This window comes from Humulus lupulus, chromosome 8 (genome assembly GCF_963169125.1).
Source record: "Humulus lupulus chromosome 8, drHumLupu1.1, whole genome shotgun sequence".
NCBI lineage: Eukaryota > Viridiplantae > Streptophyta > Magnoliopsida > Rosales > Cannabaceae > Humulus > Humulus lupulus.
This window is the reverse complement of record NC_084800.1, coordinates 31,142,173-31,158,506: the sequence shown is the minus strand read 5'-3', so window position 1 is coordinate 31,158,506 and position 16,334 is coordinate 31,142,173.

Below are 16,334 nucleotides of genomic sequence, written 5' to 3'. Positions count from 1 at the left end.
GGAGAACCCCTCAACAAAATGCTGATAGTATCCTGCTAAACCCAAAAAACTCCTCACTTCAGGAACATTGCTCGGTCTAGGCCAATCTCTAACTGCCTCAATCTTACTTGGATTAACCAGAATACCCTCCTTACTGACAATGTGACCCAGAAACGTGAATTGCGGTAGCCAAAATTCACACTTGTTGAACTTAGCATATAACTTATGCTCCCTTAACCGCTGCAAAACCAACCGCAGATGTTGCTCGTGCTCTGTCTCTGACTGAGAGTACACCAAGATATCATCGATAAATACAATTACGGCCTTATACAAGTAATCCTTGAAAATCCTATTCATCATATCCATAAAAGCTGTTGGAGCATTGGTTAATCCAAAGGACATAACCAGGAATTCATAATGTCCATACCTCATTCGGAAAGCAGTCTTTGGTATGTCCTCCTCTTTAATCCTTAACTGATGGTAACCTGACTGGAGATCAATCTTGGAAAACACCGTACTCCCCTGTAACTGGTCAAATAAATCATCGATCCTAGGCAGTGGATACTTGTTCTTAATGGTTAACTTATTCAACTCCCTATAGTCAATGTAGATCCTAAGAGATCCATCCTTCTTCTTAACAAATAATACTAGAGCAGCCCATGGCGAGAATCTCGGTCTGATGAACCCCAAATCAAGTAATTCTTGTAGATGAATCTTCAACTCCTTTAACTCTGCTGGAGCCATTTTGTAAGGCATCCTAGATACTGGCTCCACCCCTGGCGCCAACTCAATAACAAAGTCAATCTCCCGCTGCGGTGGCAAGCCTGGTAGATCTGCTAGAAATAAGTCTAGAAATTCACCACCAATCTAGTCTCACCTAGTCTAACCGACTCAACCTTAGAGGTGTCCACAACATTTGCTAGGAATCCTATGCAACCTTCCTGCATCAGGTCTCTAGCTTTCAATGCTGAAATAATAGGTATTCGCGGTCCACCAGATATCCCCACGAATACAAAGGGTACCTCCCCTTCTGGTTCAAAAGTCACCATCTTGCGCTTGCAGTCAATCGTTTCCCCATATTTTGCAAACCAATCCATTCCTAAGATCATATCAAAGTCATCCATCTCAAGTTCAATCAAATCAACAGACAATTCTCTACCATCTACCTCTATTGGTAATGCCCTAATCCATCTCCTAGAGACTACCAGTTCCCCAGTTGGCAACAAAGTCTGAAAACCCCTAGCATGCACAACACTAGGTCTACACAGCTGATTTATCACCCTAGCAGACACAAACGAGTGGGTAGCTCCCGAATCAAACAATGCAGTATACAAAGACCCAGCACTAGAAATCTGACCTGTCACAAGTGAGGGGCTAGCCTCTGCCTCAGTCTGAGTCAAAGTAAACACTCTGGAAGGAGCAAGACTGTCTCCCTGCTTCGGCTCCTCCTTTCGAACTTATGGGCAGTCCTTCTTCAAATGATTGGCACTCCCACAGACAAAGTAGGCCTTGATCCTGCACTCACCCTGATGTCGTCGTCTGCACCGAGGACACATTGGGAAACTCCTCCAGTTGTCACCTCCGCCCTGACGACCACTAAAACTACCCCGCACCCTCCTATCAGAACTGGGAGGAACAAAGGGATTAGGGGCCTTCCTCTTCTGCTCACTGGGGCCACTACCCCGAATGGATTCGACAAAATATGGCACTGTCCTCCTAGCATCGCGCCTAGCAGCGCTCTCCTTCCAGATCTAATCCTCGGCCCCCTCTGCTGTAAGGGCCTTGTCCACAACCTGACCATAGGTAGTAGTTCCTGGATCCAAGGTGATCTTCACATCACGGGCGATCATAACATTCAGCCCCCGTACAAATCTGTCTATCCTTGCCGCATCAATCGGCACTAAATCTGGCGCAAACTTCGCCAACCGATCAAATTTCAGAGCATATTCTGTCACGGTAAACCGGTTCTGAGTCAGGTTGATGAACTCATCAACCTTTGCAGCTCGGACTGCCACACTGTAATATTTCTCGTTAAAGATATTCTTGAATTACTCCCAGGTCATGACTGCCACATTCCTTCTCTGAACCACAACATCCCACCAGATGTGGGCATCCTCTCTGAACATATAACTGGCACAGGCAACCCTCTCGTTTCCCTCAACCCTCATGAAATCCAGGATAGAGGAAACCATATTCATCCACTGCTCTGCCTGCAGTGGGTCTGGCCCACCCTCAAAGGTGGGAGGATGCTGCTTTCTGAACCTTTCATACAGAGGTTCCCACCTGTTCTCAACCACAAGCTGAATCGGCACTGGCGCTGCACCATGCTGTATTGGCAGCCCAGTGACCTGTGGAGGAGCCTGCTGCCTCAATTGACGTAGTTCTTCTTCTGTTCTCTGCAATCTGGCTTCCATTTCAGAAAACATTTCTTGCTAATTCTGTGGGGCATGTGGAGGGTCCTGACCCTGATTGTCATCCTCGGCCCGACTGCCGCTGTAATGTCCCAATTTTCCTAATAAGGGTTAGGACCTTGATTAGGAGGCCGGGAGGGCCATAATTGATTTATTATGCTACTCAATGAGTATGTGCATGTTTATGTGAATTATATTATAATATGATGTTATATACATGCATGTGGGTCCACAACTGTTTAGTAAACTGTTTTGGCAATTTGGGCCGTTTAGAGGATAATTGTGTATTTGGGTGCATTTTGTGATTAGCGAATTAGATCCCATCATTATGGAGATATGTTCGAGCCTTTCGGCATGAGACGATCATGAAATGCAAGTGTTCGGTCTAGTCATAACGAGTTTAAGTTCGGGGCTCGGGGTGAGTCTCGGGGTGGTTTTAATGATTAGATCATTACCGGGAAATAAAGGGTAATGGGATATGGATTATTGGTGTTCGAGAATATTGAGAATAGCGGGAATTGGAGAGTGTTAATTATGATTAACAAAATAGGTGCGAAAGGACGGTTTTGCCCTTGGTGGCTGTTAAGGTTATATTTTAGACTTAAGGGCATTTAGGTCTTTTCCCCCTAAAGGATTTATATAAGCCATTAAGGCTGTAGAAGAGAAGCAAAAACAGAGTACCCTTTCTCCTTCTCTCCCGATGGTCTTTTTCCTCCATTTTCCCTCTGGATTTTTAAGCTTTGTTTGAGGAATCAAGCCAAGGAACCAAGCCGGGATAAGCTAAGGTTATGCTCCACCATTGAAGAGGGTGTGTTGCTGAGATTGAGGTGAGTTTTTGGCCATTAGAACTATAGTTTTTGCTCTGTTTTCTGAATTAAGTTCCAGCTGGTTTTTGAGTTGGAAAGTTGGGTTTCAATGGGTGTTTTGGCTAGGATTCTTGGGGTTGTGATGCTTGGGGCATGTGAGGATGTTTTTTAGGTTCATTTGGGACTGAATTTGATGTTGGGAAGCTTTTGATTTGAGTTGGAAATGGTAGAATCGAAGGAGGAAATTTCTGGGCTGAAGCTTGCTGAAGGTAGCGCTACAGCGCTACCTGCAGAGGAGGTGGGGTGGTTTGTGGTTTTGAGTAGAGAGCTGGGGCGCTAGGAGGGCAGCGCTACCCTATTTCTTCATAACCCTGTTTTAAGTGTTTTTAAGGGATTTTGGCTCGGGGTTTCAATACTTAAGGCCCGGGATCGAATCTACTCACCGTGTGGGCATGTTTCGAGGTCCCGAGAGTGGGGTTTAGACCAAGACCCTATCATTGTTGATTTTTATTAATTGGAGATTATATTTGGTTATGACTAGGTGACCGCTATGGGATTAAAGGATCGATCGTTCTCAAGGGTCATTGTTGTTCTAATTCTCGCTCGAACCAGAGGTAAGAAAACTGCACCCCACGTGTGACATGCATGGTCATTCTTGATGCATGTTGGATGTTTAATGTAAACATTGATAGCATATTGAATGCTTAGCAATCTTGCTCATTTGCATATGGTTATTATTGAGGCATGCTGGATGATTAAGTATGATGCATGTGATGCACGAGAAACATGTGATTAGGGCATGCCATGAATGATGAATATGAGATTGGTCAGAGCATGAGTCTCTGTGTTTGTGCATGATCATTATTATGCTAGCAATTGTTAAGTAAGCATGTTGAATGCCCCATCTTTGGATGTTTGACATATGATATATGTTTGGTAGCAGTGCTTACTTGTGCATGGTACTGACTCATTAGTTAGAATTGGCAAAGGTGTTAGTATCAACTGTGAAGTCGTGACTCATTAGTCAGGTTCGGCAATGGTATTGGGCACTGGTCACACGGTGTTGACTCATAAGTCAGGACGGCCTTCGCGTGTTCAACGTAAGCCAACAAAGATTAGATCTAATCGACAACCTGCATTGGATGACTCAAAGAGCATTAATGTCGGACCGACCTCAAGTTTGATGAATATTATAAGCGCTTGTGTGACTTACCCATCAGTCTCTCATCTGTTAAGTTAGAGACTTACCCATTAGTCTCTCTTATGTTTAAGGCTAGTGGCTTACCCAGCAGCCACTCTTCTGTTTAAGCTAGTGTCTACCCATCAGTCACTCATTTGGTTAGAGCCATTGCAGGAAAGCCCAGGTAACGGTGTCGTTACACGGCTATGGGCATCGAGCCCCTAGTGACTTGTTTGGCAGTCACTCATCTGATCAGAGCTGTGAGCTCTGTATGATCATTTTGATCATCATATGCATGGCTTTGGGTGCTGAGCCCCGTAGTGACTTGCTTGTTAGTCACTTAGCATGGTTTACCAGAACCTCAAGTGTCGAAACACTCATCTGATTAGGATTGACTTGATAGTCCTCCAATCAGAAGGGTAGGATTTCTTATCCTGGATACCCCAGCATTGTTTGAATTCATTTGCATGCCTGAATAAAGCTATGTTTGCTAGGCATGCCAGATATGATTTAATATCGTGATATGACTGTTTATGAGCATATGAGTTTTCTTGCTGGGCTTCGGCTCACGGGTGCTTTGTGGTGTAGGTAAAGGCAAAAGGAAGCTGGACCATCCTTGAGTTGAAGGGCTTAGGTGATGACGTGTACATATGCGGCTGCTCGACCAATACTTGGACGAGGTTTGAAAGAGGAACTAGGGTTAAACCCCGTTTTGCCGCTTAGAATGACTTGTTGTAAATATTTTCTTGTAATAGACCTTTAAATTATATTTTTGGGATCTCAATGTATATAATAAACGTTCTAATGAAACGTTATATCTTAACCAAAATTTTTAATCCCTAAACCGCTAATCATACTTAGTTACACATTTATGGCCAAATGACTCGATTAGCGAGTTTAGCACTGTTTGCAATGTGCACTATAGCGGTCCCTGGAGTTGGGGCGTTACAGCTGCGGAGTCTAGATGATTGCTGAGGCATCACAACTATATGCCTGCAATCAATGACGTCGCACATCAGTCATGACAACAAAGTCCAATACCACCTCCCAATCACAACAGCCAACCATGAACAGCAATCCAGATAACATACAGATAACATATAACACACAACGGGCCATGCCCTGGCATCATGCATATGTTAACTCATTCATCATGCTCTATATGAAACAGGCAGGCAAATAGGGTATTCAAGTACATATTCAAGCATATTAATCAACCAACCCTGAGTCGAGCTTGTCACTGACAGCGAGCGTACATGTTTGGTCAATCTCTAGAACCCATAAACCTTGGCTCGCTCTGATACCAAGTTGTGACGCCCTACCTCCTTAGAGTCGTTACTAAGTGAGTTTAAAACGTGCTTTTAACTCGCTAATTGAGGTTTTAAAATAAACGTGTAATTAAATCATAAACAGAAACATAAATTTTGAAAATAAATCCATTTACTGAAATTCATAAGACAATTAACATTTGGGATCCCAAAATATTGTTTATAAATATTTACAAATCAAAATACATTTAAAGTCGGTTAAACGACAAAATAGGATTCTTTACAAACAACTTCCAAAAATACCCCTGGCCGTGGCACCCAGGCAGACCAGACATGTACGCGTCGCGTCACGCTCTCCATACTCATGGTCAGTTGACCTTCTCTTTGCCCTTACCTGCACCACAGAGCACCTGTGAGCTGAAGCCCAGCAAGAAAACTCCACATAAACAAATAATATACGCATATGAACCATTTAGCATGTAACCAATTTGTCCATAAACTAAACACATACGGCCATGCCGTCTCAAGTGCTATACCAGGCCCTGAGTTGCGGTCTACACCGTAAGGATATCCCAGGTATCCTTTAGGGTCTTACCCTGGCAACTCGCACTCCGTGGGCAAAATGTTGCTCCCGACCCCTTGCCGTTCTCGGCCTTCGCCGTTCTCGGCCTTCGCCATTCTCGGCCTTCGCCGTTCCCGGCCCTAGCCAATCATTCACATATATGCATACACAACATAATTTAAACATAACTTAGACATATACTAACACATTCAATGGGCTACACCCAGCACATAATCAAGTTAAGGAGTTCTCAGAGGGACTAGGGGTTTACCCTACTTTTGCCGCTTAGGCCGGCGGGGATTGTAAATTTGAAACTGTAGCGACTCTTTTGTATTATGGACATCTTGTAAACATTTTAAAAGGCTCATGAGCAGTTTATTTACTTAATGAAATTTACCCTTTCCTTTTTACTGGTTTTCACCTTAGCTTGATAATAACACTTAGATCACGTTTTTAACCAAAGGACTCGGGTAGCGAGTCAAATTTCCGGTTCACTGTTCACCGTAACTGTTCTGGGGTAACCAAGGCGTTACAGTGGCACCCAGGCAGACCAGACATGTACGCGTCGCGTCACGCTCTCCATACTCATGGTCGGTTGACCTTCTCCTTGCCCTTACCTGCACCACAGAGCACTCGTGAGCCGAAGCCCACCAAGAAAACTCCACATAAACAGATAATATACACATATGAACCATTTAGCATGTAACCAATTTTTCCATAAACTAAACACATACGGCCATGCCGTCTCAGGCACTTTACCAGGCCCTGAGTTGCGGTCTACACCATAAGGATATCCCAGGTATCCTTTAAGATCTTACCCTGGCAACTCGCACTCCGCGTGCAAAACGTTGCTCCCAGCCCCTTGCCGTTCTCGGCCTTCGCTGTTCCCGACCCTAGCCGATCATTCACATATATGCATACACAACATAATTTAAACATAACTTAGACATATACTAACACATTCAATGGGCTGCACCCAACACATAATCATATAGAGTTGTGCCCTGCAACACAACTAAGGGGCCTCGCCCTGCTCTATGGGTACAGCAGTTTTCTTACCTGTGTCCCGAGCTTCTTGAGCACTGAATCCTCGAGCACGGTCCTCTAATCCGAGCCTCTCCGAGAACCTCAAGCAGGAATTCGTCCCTGAGTCTCCTCCAAGTCCAACTCCAAGCTAATTCCTCTTGTTCCCAAACTCTGACCTTAGCACACCTTTGAGCTAACTTTCCTAGCCACAGCAGCCAAATTCCTCCAATTCACTAGCCCAAAATCCTCAAAACTCAGCAAGTCTTCAATCACCAAGGGGAGGAAGAAGAAATCGCATGGAAGGAAGAGAGAGCTGAGAAGTTCTGTTTTTCTTTCTTTCCTTTGTTTTCTAAACCGTTCTAAAATTCCCTCAACCTTATCCCAACACAATCAGCTGCTAAAAGACTCAATTACCCTTCCATCTAACCCATACTCTAACTAATCCTCAAGGACAACTTAGGCCTTTCCTAACCTCTTACAAATATACCATTTTCTCACTTAGAGTAACTATCCTCAATGGTTACCTATGGTTACCCAAGCTACTAGAATACCATTAACCATTAATTAAAAGTCCCCAATTAAATTTATAATATTCCCGAAATACCCCTAGGCTCCTCCCGAGCCGGGTATTAAATCCCGTTGTGACTTTAAGCGGAATAGCTCCCTAGGACCGTCTCGGAACGTGCATCACAGATATATTACCATTATATCACATATATTACATTTATGCCATCAACGGGCTATAATTACCAATTTGCCCTTAACAGCCAAATGGGGCCCACATGCATATTTATTCCACCTAAACATGCATTCTAACCACATATTCATTAAATTCACATAAATTAATACAATATAACAATTATTATCCTCCAGGCACACTAATCAAGGCTCCAAGCCTTATTAGCAAATTTGGGTCGCTACAAGGACAGTGAGATGTAGAGATGGTGATGGTTAGTAATCTGGGTTCTTGAATCATAGCAGTAAAGCAAGCCAACGATTATGTTCAAATCTTTTTTTTTTTTTGGATTTGTTTGATAGTTTCCAGTTCAATGTTTCAAAGTTTGAATGTGAGGTTGTATGAAAATATAAGTTTAAATCTCAATGTTTATAAATTTGTATATGATATAAGTAGAAAATTTGAGCTTGAATCTGGGATGGTTTGGGCTGCAATTGGATGTTCTTAGAAATTCAAAATTTGAATATATGTTTTGTTTTCTTTTTTAAATATTAAATTAAATTTATATTAATTAAGTATTTTATATTTATTTTGGATATCTTTAATTAGTTTATTTTATGGGTATTTTGGTCATATTTGAAAATAGTTTGACCAAAATTGAGTCCAAGGTATTAATTTGTTCCATTTTATAAAACACAGGGTCAAAATTATCATTTAAAAAAACACATGGTCCAATCAGTAACATTTGCACTACATAGGGTCCAAAATTGCATTTACTCTTATAAAAATGATGACCAAATACTCGCTTGTTTAGGATACTATTTTGTAACTTTTAAAATGTAAAATGAATACATACTTTTTGGAAACTCATATGTTGGTTGCTTTTAAAATGAATTTATGTTTGAGATGCATGTAGTTAACAATAGAAAAACAACTAAAATGTAACGCCCTGGATGACCAAGACCGTTACATTGTATGTTTAAAATAGTGCAAGACTTGCTAAACAAGTCATTTAAATAAAGATGTGAGCCTAAAGTCATAATCAAGTTAGGGTTAAAAGATTTTGGTCACAAGCGGATAATTTTCATTAAAAAAAATATTTAGTACATGGGATCCCAAAAACAGGGTTTAAAGGACAAATTTACAAACTTCCAAAAGTTATATACAATCAAGACCATTCTAATGGAAAAATACACATTTTAGGTTTCTGTCCCTGTACAATCCCTCGATCGTGGCGGATGAGCAGCTGACAATATACACCTCGCCCCTAGAGCTCTCTAACTCATGGTTGATCCATTTTACTCTTGCCTTTACCTGCACCATGTAGCACCCGTGAGCCAAGACCCAATAAGAAAACCATAACAGCATAACATAATCAATGATAATAGTCAAATAATTCACATGACAATAACCCAAGTATTCAGCAAGCCATAAGCATTAGATTAACAACAGAAAATATACTTATATTCAACAATTTATCACAATCATCATACAATACTTAGGGTCGACGCCTTTAGGCCGCACCCTCTGTTTAACCCACTGACTCCGGCTCACTTAGGCCGAGTCCAGTGTTTATCTGGCTAAGCCCAGCTCTTAGTGGCTGAGCCACGTCCTGTGTGCAAATTATCAGCCCCGACTCTCTTAGGCCGTTTATTTCATGCTCACATGGCATATCACAATCATACAACATATGTATTCAAATAAAGGGAAACTCAGTCCCAACACAGCCACACAAGGATGTCGTTTTCTTACCTTTAATTTCGAACGGAGAAAGTGAAATGGTTCTGAGCACGATCCTTAGCCCCGAGCCTTGGTGATAAACCTAATCACAGTGTCCAATGGGTAATTATTAACTTCCAACTCAAATAAATACTTAGGAGACATAAACTAGCCTCTGTGACCTTAATTTCTACTAAACTGGGTAGTAGAAATTGTCTCGAGCGCCTAGGTTCGAACCCCCGAGCCTTAACAATTTTAGAAACAATTCTAAGGGCGACTTGGCTTAGTGGGTCGCGACTTTCCCACAAGTCAGATAGCAAGTACGCAAGCCAAAGGGGGAGGCGGGTCGCGACTTGGCCGAGTAAGTCGCAGCACGCCCCCAAGTTAGAGAGCAACCCAGGCCAAACAGGCCACACAAACCACGGCACCCCAAGGCTGGGTCACAGCGCGCCTCCTTCAAGCCCAGAAAATTTGGGTTTTTCAATTGCTTCTCCCAGCCAAGTACCTCAAGACTTAAACCCAGAATTTTACCTAAACAAACCTCCCCAATTCAACATCAAACTAGCTACGAATTCAAGATTAAATCATACATTTTAGACACCAAAACCTTAGCAATCATACCTCAATCACTATCCCAATTCAACCAGAATTCATCACTCAATACATATCCAAGAACCCAGAATTGTACAAACTCTAAGCTTCAAGACTGCGCAGCTCAATTCTACCCAATTAAGCTAAATTCTTCAGCAAATTAAAAGACCAAAACTTACCTCAACTATGGATGAATCCACACAAGTTCCAACTTTAATTCCTAGCTTGAATCCTCACTAATTTCCTTCTATTTTCCTTCAACTCCCCAGCCTATGCTCCTTCAATTTCCCAAGTCTCATAAGCTTCAACTTCCTTAAGAGTGAGAGAGAAAGAAATCGTATGAGAAAGAGAGAGAGATGAGAGTGTGAGATGCTTCTACCTCCTTCTGCCTTAGGTTCTAAATGTTTACTGAGTGTATCATTTAGTTTCTAGGCAAAAGACCCTATTGCCCCTCTTAATTAATTAGCCTTCAACTTATCCCTAGGGGTAAAATGGTAATTTTCCCCCAGTTCCCACTAATTCCTCAAATGTTACTGTTATCCCCATTTCCTGTCGTGGGCCCGGGATGATGGTCCAGGCCCATGGTCTGGGCGATTGGATATGGGCCTAGCCCAGGCTCGCTTAGTACGGGAGTAACCAAGGACGATGACTCAAGTGTGGTTCCAGACCCGGATGGTGTCCAGGAAGATGATCCATGACAGTCGCCCAGGAGGCGTATGACCAGTTGGGGATACAGTCGCGATATACGCAAAACGATCCCAGAGCCTGGTAAACGGTCCGGGCCTGTGTTAAACGAAGAGGGACAGAGGTAAACGAACCCGGGTCATGTCCTCTAGGTTGGCAGGAAAAGGCATCCATGACCCTGAAGCTGCCCCACGACGCGTGGGGGTTGTCCCCACTTTTCACCTGCGGAAAAGGCCACCTCGGGATTACACGCCGCTAGTTCAAACCTGCGTTGCCAGTACACTGACTGGCTTTGTCCCCTGAATCTGCCTTGTAACTTGGAGTGCCCAAACCAAAAGCACCATTTTTTTGGGCGAAATATAGTCCTTGGGCCGCCCCATTGGGCCTTAATGATTCTTGGACCTATGTATTTTTATCCTTTGTATTGGGCTTCCACCAGAGAAGCCAAGAGTATCCACGCCTTTGATGGGCTCGGGTCGTGCCCGGCCTAGACCCAGTGTTCCTATGAGCCTATAAATACTGGCGATAGAGCACTGGGGAAAGGATCTCTTTTCGACTTGTATACAGTTACTCTGTCAAAACATAGAGAGAAACTCTATTGTAAAAGACTTTCCAAGCTCTAATACAACTGACTCGTGGACTAAGGCTCATTAACGCCCCAACCACGTAAAAATCCTGTTTTTATCTTCTAAATTCCATATCATTAGTCTTATCTAATATTCATTAGTATAGTTTCCGAAAATCTCGGTAAACAGTTACTAATACTTACCCATTAATCATGTCATTCCAAATAATTACCATTTACTTATTCAATACCTAATAATCCCTGATATATTCTCTAAATTCCCAAAAATACCCTTAGGCCCCTCCCGAGCCAGGTGTTAATCCCCGCTGTGACTATTTCACCAATCCACTCACTAAGACCATCTCGAGCCATACACTACAAATATATCCACATGATAATGTGGTCTCAACAATTTATCACACATAATTACATTTATGTCCTCAACAGACCAAAATTACAAATATGCCATTATAAACTAAACATGGCCCACATGCATATTTAATACTCATAAACATGCATTTTACATATCCACATTGTACGCCCTGATTTTCCCACGGGCTGATTAGCGAGAAGAGCTGCGGCCTAATCAAGATTACCTCGTGGATATCCCCAAAACCAGAGCTTCCGTCATAAGATCGTACCACCTTAGATCGAGGTAACCCAAAGGTTAGCCAAGATTGCCTAAGACTTGAGTCCGGACTCTGGAGGCCGAAGGTCGAGTTAGGTATCCAGCTCGTGGTACGAGCTGGATTTGGAGGCTATGACTCTTTGAGAAGTCAACACACGCAAGGTAAACGTGCACATATCAGACATCACGTGTCTGATATGCCCCTGACTTCTCGGACACGCAGCAGGAACGTGCGTATTCAGACACCCACGACTGGGTTGGGCCGTGCGGCCCATTATCTCCTTACCTATTGATTTGACCACACTTATGTGTCAGGTTTAGGAATTAATCATGAATGTCACAGAGTTGATACGATAGGTAAGAAGGTCACGGGATGACCTTCTTACCAACTCCCAGGTGCCTTCTCCTATAAATATGGAGACCTTGGGAGTTGATAAGGGTTGGACTATCTCTTGTAAGAAATACCCTGTAATCAAATATCCAGTATATAGCAATAATACTGACTAGTGGAGTATAAGGATTTTAACCTTCGAACCACTTAAAAAACGTGTCTTGAGTCACTATTTCACTTTTCCAAGATCATATATCTATCACGTTTCAACATTAGCACTAATCCCTTTCTCTTCGTTTCTTAATTACCTATTGGCGAAGAACCGCGTCAACAGTTTGGTGCTTTCATTGAGAGCAAGTTTGGTTAGTGCTGTCGCAAACATCCAACCATGGTGACTACTCGATCCAGGCACGGTAACGAGACAGAGCAGCATGATGGGCAGGAGGCTCATCATAAGGCCACCCCTAGTGAACAAGTTCTTGAAACCCAGCAGCAGCCAAGAAAGCAGCCGGTGGGCCAAGATGACACCGGAAGTTCGGGCCCCCGGCCATCTAATCCAAACCCGTGTTATTACACGGCGGTGGAGATGGAGAACGCTCAGCTAAGGAGCCAGCTAGCAATAGCTAGCCAGCAAATCAAGGATGTGCTGGCCCAACTACCCCTCTCACAACCGGCGCTAACATTGGAGAGAGGCAAGGCGAGGCTCCTAAGTCTCGCCGGGGTAACCGGTCCAGGCATAGTCGCTCGGACAGACTTCCGACATCCAACTCTACTCCTTCGTCACACCATCGAGAGGCAAGCTTCGAAGAAGTGCCTGGAGCCAGGCAGCAGCAATACAACCGTTCGATCAGGACGTCGACACCTAGCTCCCAATCATCCTCGAGAGCGCCCAGGGGAGCTCGAGGTAATTCCCGAAGGAGATCCGGGGAGGGCTCACAGCATCAGCCCGTCCCCAACAACCGTCCTGCGCCTCGTCCAGATCGCCAGGCGCGGGACCAGCAGGTTGGCAGGGCCGAAAGGCCCCCACCAAATTTGATCCGTCCTGACGGAACTAGGATCGCCTCTCCAGTCACGCATCCTCCATCTCCCATCAGATATCCGTCTCCTCCTCGGCCCGTCCGAGATATCCCAGCCTATGGGAGTAGTCGAAGAAACCCGCCATCAGCTGGACCTTCCCGGCGTAGCAGGGCGCCAAGGGAAAGCCCAAATCCTCACCACCAAAGGCGGACTCCAAGCCTATCTAGCAGGAGCCAATGGACCGGCAGTCGCCAGAGTGATCTCTCTGGGGGAGACCTGCGTCAACGTTTGAGTTCGGCACAAAGTCATCAAACCACCCAGGGGGGCGACCTGCGAGATCGCCTTAACTCTCATAGGGGGGAACCAGCAGGACGAGATGGCCACGCTCGCTCAGGGGGGGCCCTGTCCGAAGTACGTAACAGGGGGAATGTCACAAATAACCTATCTCAAGATAGGAGGGGTAATAACCCACCAAATGTGTACAATGGGCCCGGAGCTGTTGAACAGCCCCAGAATAACCACGGACATCAGGACCAAACCCTCGAGCGCCTGACTCAGATGGAGGAGCTGATGAGGGAACTCCTGTCAGAAAAAGAAAAAGATGAATATGATTCAGGGGACGAGATGGAACTCTTCGCCCCCAGCATAGTAGCAACGGCGTACCCATCTGGTTTCCGTATGTCGCACCTGTCAAAGTTCAATGGGGACGGAGACCCATCGGACCATCTAGGGATGTTCAACACCCTAATGATGGCCCACAACATTGGCCCCGAGCTGAGATGTTTAATCTTCCCTTCCACACTGACTGGACCTGCCAGGCAGTGGTTTAAGCAAAGTAAAAGACAGTCAATCAGCTCCTGGAAGACTTTCTCGGCAGATTTCAAAAGGGCATTCCGAGCCTCCCAGGTCGCCCGTGTTCAGGCCGACTCCCTGGCTAACGTGAGGCAGCAGCCCGGTGAGACTCTGAAGACCTACCTGAGCAGATTTGCGAACGTCGCTGCTCGAGCCAGAGACGCGGATGATAGCTCCAAGCTCATGGCCATGAGAACTGGAATCCTCGTCGGAGGAGATCTCTGGAAGGATATACAAAGGAAGGGAGTCAGCTCGGTTAGCGAATTCCTTAACAAGGCCCAAGAATAGATCAACTTGGAGGAAGCTGAAGCCTCAGCTGCGGGAACCAGCCAGGTCCCCGAACAGCCCGTTGGAGTGGGGACGGAGGTCGTGGTAGCGACCCAAAACGTCTCACAGAACAACCAGCCTGGTGGAGGCAAGAGAAAGGGGAATGGCGAAAACGGTCAACACGGCCAAAAGAAGAATAAGTCCGTAGACAAATTCAAGCCCGTCTTCGCGACTTATACAGAGCTCACCCAGTCTAGGGAGAACATCTTCCTAGCCAACTATACTCGAGTCCCCTGGAAGAGGCCGGAACCATTAAAGCACCATAAGGGGAAGAGAGACACCTCCAAGTTTTTCCGTTTTCATAACGATGTTGGCCACAATACCGACGATAGTAGGCATTTAAAAGATGAGATCGAGACTCTCATCCGAGCCGGGCCCTTGGCTCAATACGCGCGGAACAGGGTTCCAGCAAGTCGACCTGCTCTAGAAGTCCCGGCCAGTCAGCCCGGGCCTCGGGTAGATCACGACGTTCCTCCTCCCGTGGTTGGAGGAGAGATATCCACCATCTCTGGAGGTCCGCACATGGTCGTCACGAGCAGGGGTGCCCAGAAGAGATACGTGAACGAACTAAAGGCTCATAACGGAGTAGAGTTCGTCCCGGAGCAGCGCCAGTCAAAACAGCAGCGATTGGAGAGACAACCGATCATTTTTACGGAGGAAGATGCGGGCCATGTCCAATTCCCTCACAATGACCCTTTGGTCATGGCAGTTCAGCTTGCCAATCAGAGAGTGAGGAGGGTGCTGGTCGACAACGGGAGCTCGGTTAACCTCCTGTTCCGATCCACGTTAGAAAAGATGGGTTTAACCGTCACTGAGTTAAAGCCGACCTCCATGATGCTGTATGGTTTTTCGGGAGAGGGATCAGCAGCAATAAGGACGATCGAGTTGGTGATCACCCTAGGAGAAGGATCTCAGACAGTCTCCAAGCTCCTCGAATTCGTGGTCATCGAATGCTCCGCTGCATACAACGCGATCTTGGGGCGACCTACGCTCATGACGTTTGAGGCCGTCACTTCCATTCGCCACCTCGCGATGAAATTCCCTACTTCCACGGGAATATGCACTGTTCATGGCGATCAGCTCACTGCCAGGGAATGCTACAGAATTTCTATGAAGGGAAAATCTAAACCCGGGCAGCTGGCAATGGCCATTCAAGGTGGTGGAGAGGAATCTCAGGAACCCTTAGCTAATCCTGAGATTGAAAAACCTCAAAGCGCCGAAGGGGAAAATTTCGTCTTAAGTGAGGATATTGACCCCTGAATAGGCGAGGACAGATTCGAGCTCCAGGCGATTGAGGAGCTCGAGGAAGTGAACATTGATCCGTAGAACCCATCACGGATGGTCAAGCTCGAGAAAAACCTCTATAGCAAGAGGAAGGCGGAGCTGACTAAATTTATGCGGGATAACCTGGACGTGTTTGTCTGGTCCCATGAGGACATGGTGGGAATCAGCCCAAGTGTCATCATGCATACACTTCATCTGGATAAAAGCGTTCCCGCCAAGTGCCAAAAGCAAAGACGCCTAGGAACAGCTCGGGTTGAAGCCTTGGAGGAAGAGGTGGCCCGGCTCAAGAAATGTGGCTTTATCCATGAGGCCAAATTTCCAATATGGGTCGCCAACCCCGTGCTGGTCCCGAAGCCCAACGAAAAATGGCGGACCTGCATAGACTTCTCCGACCTGAATAAAGCCTGCCCCAAGGATTGTTTTCCACT